General features: G+C 30.9%; 1 long non-coding RNA gene across 1 annotated transcript; it reads right to left on the reverse strand.

Moving 5' to 3' along the window:
• Positions 1-267: 267 nt before the first annotated feature.
• LOC143070825 (uncharacterized) lies at positions 268-5,563 on the reverse strand. The gene is made up of 3 exons (XR_012976727.1): positions 5,501-5,563; positions 4,184-4,255; positions 268-349 (listed from the first exon to the last, which is right to left on the reverse strand). It is a non-coding gene; the product is annotated as an uncharacterized LOC143070825 (long non-coding RNA).
• Between the last annotated feature and the right edge of the window lie 421 nt (positions 5,564-5,984).

A 5,984-nucleotide genomic window follows, 5' to 3' on the forward strand; every position in this document is an offset into this window, starting at 1 on the left:
ATAAAATTATATTCAAAATAATATTTTTTAATTCTCAAAGAATTTTTTTTAAATGAAATTGAATGCCATAATAATGGACATACTGGGTGCAAAAGTTCACATAATTTAACTTTTTTTTCCTCAACCAATAAATTTATAAATATATGTTTTGCATTTTTTTTTATCCTGATAAATGTTTAATAAATGTTCTACTGCTCTAAAAGTCGTGTTTGCATATATAATTAAAAAAAAAATGACTTCGTTTAAATAAAGCTTAATATCAATAAAGTTGACTTACATGCTCTTTATTCTTTTCAATCCAGCAAATGTTTTTGATGTTATTGTTCTGATTTGATTATGGTTCAATCTCCTATTTTAATCATACAAAATAACAATTGAGAAACCTTTATATGAAATCATATGATATAATACCCTTTATTGTACTATTGTTTTACTGTTATTTGTTATTTGTTTCATTTTTTTTTTTTTTGATTCAACGATTTTGTTTTTGTTCTACGTCATGTTTATACGGATTTAAAGTTAAAACTTTCGGTGCATACTTTCTTTGCATGAGCTGCACGACGTAAGCAGTTCAGCAGACACTTCTCATCCTGTAAGATCCCTTTAATTAATCCCTCGTTTATAATAGCGATTGATTTTGTTTTCCCTTGTTTGTATTGTATCGTTCTGTGGACAATTGTTTGTCATTTGTATTTTATCCTCTGTCATACCTAATGTTGCCTATCTGTTTAAATTTTTACTTTTTTGAATCTACATTTGAATTCGTTATTTTATCATACTTTTTTCGGCTAGTGATTTGGTAGCTCCTTTAAACTAACTGCCCTTTTTCATAAACAATTAGCGTGTGATATCACCCTTATTTTAGATTCTTTTTTCATGTAAAGTTAAAGCAAAATAAATATTAGAAAACATATTTTTCATAGACAAACCGTTGGAAAATAATCATATTTGCAGTCTGAATTTGTCATTTTGATATTAACACCGATTTATTAAACATATTATATGAATGAACCGGAAAAGGCGAAGCTTTTAAAAAATGAAAAAAAATATTATTCTTTTTTTTTCAGTACTGTTTTTACAGTTTATTTGCGGTCAGTCCAATACTGTTTATTATATTCGAAGACATTACCACAAAGGGTTCAAAGTAATAAGATTAAAGTCACCCCTACGAACATTTCACAAGCGTCAAAACGTATTTGTTGACCGTTTTGTAATATAGTCTTTGGAGGGTGTAAACTTCCCACTAACACGATACACCATTACATCATTCACCATAAACTATTATTCCATGAACCCTATCAGTGTGTCATAACATCATACACACTACACATATGCACCATACACCTTACACATTACATCATAATGCAATGCAATTTCAAAGAAAGCGTGTGACTAAAAAATATCTATTTATTCAAAATACGAATTTTGATCACAATATTGTAAATTAATGTATAGAATTAAAAATCAGTTCTTATAAATATTTTGCATAGTTTTAAATGTCGTACACTATTCCTGATTGCACGTTAAACATTTCCCCTAACACCATTCACATTAATATTATAATTAGATCATTGAATGTTGTTTTTATTGGTTTACATATTGATTTTGTTTTCAGTAAATTAAAAGAAAACTAAATATTACTATTAGGTTATATATATACACACATTCATGGATCTACAATCTGTCGATACCTGTATCATGCGTAGGGTCATGTTTTCTCAGACTGTTTATAACGTCTTTACACTAAATCCATTGGATGTTGGATGTGAACGGATTGATAATTTAGTCTTGGATGCTTGATTTTTTAGTTTTTAGTGGCTTTGAACTAGCTATCAGATAACTGCGATTACTCTCAGATCTGTTCCTAATGTTTTTTTTTTGGTTGTTGGATGTACAAGTACCCGGCCACGTCCACATGTATTTTGGTCCATCTGATGAGTTAAGCCTTTTTCAACTGATTTTTATAGTTTGTTCTTGTTTGGCTTTTTCAATATTTTGATATGAGCTTTAGTGATGAGTTTTCTGTAGACGAAACGCGCGTCTGGCGTACTAAATTATAATCCTGGTACCTTTAATAACTATTTACACCACTGGGTCGTTGCCACTGCTGGTGGACGTTTCGTCCCCGAGGGTATCACCAGCCCAGTAGTCAACACGTCGGTCTTATATATGTTATATTTGTTATTCTCGTGGGATTTTGTCTGATGCTTGGTCCGTTTCTGTGTGTGTAACATTTCAGTGTTGTCTCATTGTTCTCCTCTTATATTTAATGCGTTTCCCTCGGTTTTGTTTTTTGTCCATGGATTTATGAGTTTTGAACAGCTTTATACTACTGTTGCCTTTATTTGACATGAATATCAATAATGTAGTCATTTTTATAAATTTTCTAGTTACAAAACTTTGAATTTTTCGAAAAACTAAGGATTTTCTTATCCCAGGCATAGGATACCTTAGCCGTATTTGGCACAATTTTAATGGAATTTTGAATCCTCAATGCTCTTCAATTTTGTACTTGTTTGGCTTTATAAATATGTTGATATGAGCGTCTGGCGTACTAACTTATAGTCCTGGTACCTTTGATAACTAATTATGTTGTACTGTTATACAACTGTCCCAGGTTAGGGGAGGGTTGGGATCCCGCTTACATGTTTAACCTCTCCACATTATGTATGCTTATGTCTGTCCAAAGTTAGGAGCCTGTAATTCAGTGGTTGTCGTTTGTTAATGTGTTACATATTTGTTTTTCGTACATATTTTTTTATATAAACAAGGCCGATAGTTTTCTCGTATGAATTGTTTTACATTGTCATTTCGGTGCCTTTAATAGCTGACTATGCAGTATGAGCTTTGCTCATTGTTGAAGGCCTTACAGTGACCTATATTTGTAAATTGCTGTGTCATTTTGGTATCTTGTATAGAGTTGTCTCATTGGCAATCATACCACATCTCCTTTTTTACATTATCATCATACCTCTTCTACCTTTGTACTATATTCAATAAACCATTACACCATACATTTTTTTATGATTAAACCATACAAAGGCTGAATCTGTTTCACAGATGACGACAATTATGTTTTATCTGTCGTTTTTATAATCCTGTTCTTTTCCTCGAATGAGACATCACCGAATAAGTACTTTTATGTTTTTACTACAGTTCTAAAGTAAAACAACTTTTTTCCTACCCGAAAAGATGGCTTTCAGAAATATCGAGATGAGCTATCCGTATATTAAACCACCGATGAGAAATAAAATGCTAAAATAAAAGAATCAACAAAATCGTCTAAAATTAACAAAATTTAAATACACATTCCTTGTTACAGGACAAAAAAAAATCTGATTTTGTGAAGAAACACACTGATATACACAGCACACACGGATTATCATTACATCGAAATACCGGACTTGTTAATTGACAGAACTTTTGATTAATATTTAAGCTGCCAGTTGGTATTCCAATTGGTACTTATTATACCACACGCAACGAAGTTGCGGGGTATAATGATTTTGACAAGTCCGTCCATCCGTCGTACCGTCCATCCGTCCGTCCGTCTGTCCGCCAATCCTGTTCTTGTCATCCCAACTCTTTTTAAACCATCAGAATTTCATGAAACCTTTTTAGATATTAAGGATATATTATGTAGATGTGCATATCGACAAGAAATTATGATTTAATTTTTTCTAGGAGTTACGCCCCTTTGAAATTATTTGCCTCAATATACTACTGCAACAGTTTGTCACCTCAACTCCTCGGAAAACACACAATAGAATTTCATGAAACTTTGTAGATAATAAGGACATACTCTGATGATGTGCTTATCGACAGGAAATTATGATTCATGTTTTTTCTTCGAGTTATTGGAATTTATCCAGTGACAATGTAGGGTCGTGGGGTATGTGAGCGCGCTCGGTAAGATTCTTTAATTGTATCAAATATTCACCATTTCTAAATATGTTACCAGAAATTAATAGCTACAAATTGAAGATAATCTGTTTCTGTATGTTATATGAGAGTGATTTTTAAACGAATGATGAGTCTCTTGATGATATCTGTCACACATAATTATAAGCCTGGTATTTATGAAAAGATTTGCAAGCTTCGTTAGTAACAAGTGTATTCACTTATTGTTGTAAAAGAGCAATAACTACAAGCCAGGTTTTTTTTTAAATACATGTATACTTACAGAACCTCGACTTTATTCTGGTTAAAGAACGTAAAATCCTCAATGGTTGTTATATCATTGGAATGAATAGAACTGAAAAATAAAAAAACATTCACTGTATGCACGGCTTTCTTTAATTGTGATTACGAACAATAGAGGTGTACATGTATTAATAAAAGATACCGTTGACAAAAACCAGAGTGTTTACTTTTGATAAAAATAAAGAAAGAGATGATAGCTCTTTAAATAACTAAAATTTAACTGTCGAGAGTGGAGAAATATCGTAATACACGAGTTATAGTGTAGGAATTTGTCAAAGATTTTCAGAAATTTGTGTTTTTTATATGCGACGTCATCAGGCATGGTCGCCTTTTTTCATGACGTCACAATAGGAAAATTCAGAAGAAAACAAAACATTTAGACGTCATAATCAAATTTCGACTAATCATTTGCCGAGAACAGATTTTTCACTAGTGAGGAGAAATATTTTTCTCACATCAGTCAGGAAATGTGAAAATAGCACAAAAATTAGAGAAGATATATTTCATACAGGAAAATCGACAGAATTATTAAAAAAACACGACTGCCACAACTGAAAACGACCAAAAGGAAACACAAATATAAACTAGATTTTTGGAAACACGATTTGTAGAAAATTTAAATTCTCCACATGCAAAATAATCAAATAGGTAATTTCATATAATTTCAAATAAAAAAATCCCATAAAAATACGAAGATGGCTAGATCGGCATTTCGTTCGTTTTTTGTTGCTTTGTTGGCCACTATGTTAAACACATATTATTTATCAAATTTGAAATAATCATGAGCAACACAATGGATGTCATCAGTGGAGAAGGATATGTATTACCTTCAAGTGCATCTGACATCGGTTTTATTTTATGCCAGAGTTCCTCTATGTTTGTTTTTCTGTTTTATGGACTTGTATGTTTGTGGTTTAGCCTTTTTGTGTGTTTTGCCATAGCGATGTCAGTTTGTCTTCAACTGTGTAACAATTGAAAATGTGTCTATGCTTTGTTAATAAATCGATTTTTTTTCTGATCATTTTTGTTCAAATTTTGTATTGACGTTGTGATAATATTACTAACCAATTGATTGTAATTATGTTTCAAAAAATGTAACAAACACCAAAATATCTCAAGATGTATACATTTATTACAATGTATAGGACTCCAATGATCGTGTACATTAAGATAACATTTTAAATCACTATTTTAAGCTTCGATTGACATAAAACCTTTTCAAAGTCTACAAATAAAAAATAATATATATCCTATAGTCATTTATAACTTAATTAACAAATGCTAGTTATAAACATACAGTGTTTGAAGATTTGATAGATTTGAAAGCAATCTTGAGTTGAGTCCTCGCATTCTGTTTTCCTCTAAGCCCCTAAATAAATGGAAAACAAATATTTCAAAATAAAAATAATTTTACAATTAAAGACAATTAAAGACCATATGTATTTTGGTGTTATACGTAAGAAATGTGCAGCTTGCAAGATGATTGTGTGTTTCGTGGTCTTATAAAAACTGTGAGAAGCAACATTTAATGAAAGTAAATTACAAGTCAGCAAGTATCAATTTGACATCAGTCTTCTATAACGGGTTTTCTTTACTTGTACATCATGTAAGGTAAGAAAAAAAAACCTTCATTATTTGTTATTTATCAATTATGACACCCTTAAAGGTAACTTTTTAAGGCATATGAACATGAAGACATAAAAAAAATTGTGAACAGTGCAGATGGAATTTTATGATATAAACATATAGAATTTGATTCGTTATGGAGACAAATATTAATC

Source organism: Mytilus galloprovincialis, chromosome 4 (genome assembly GCF_965363235.1).
Source record: "Mytilus galloprovincialis chromosome 4, xbMytGall1.hap1.1, whole genome shotgun sequence".
NCBI classification, from domain to species: domain Eukaryota; kingdom Metazoa; phylum Mollusca; class Bivalvia; order Mytilida; family Mytilidae; genus Mytilus; species Mytilus galloprovincialis.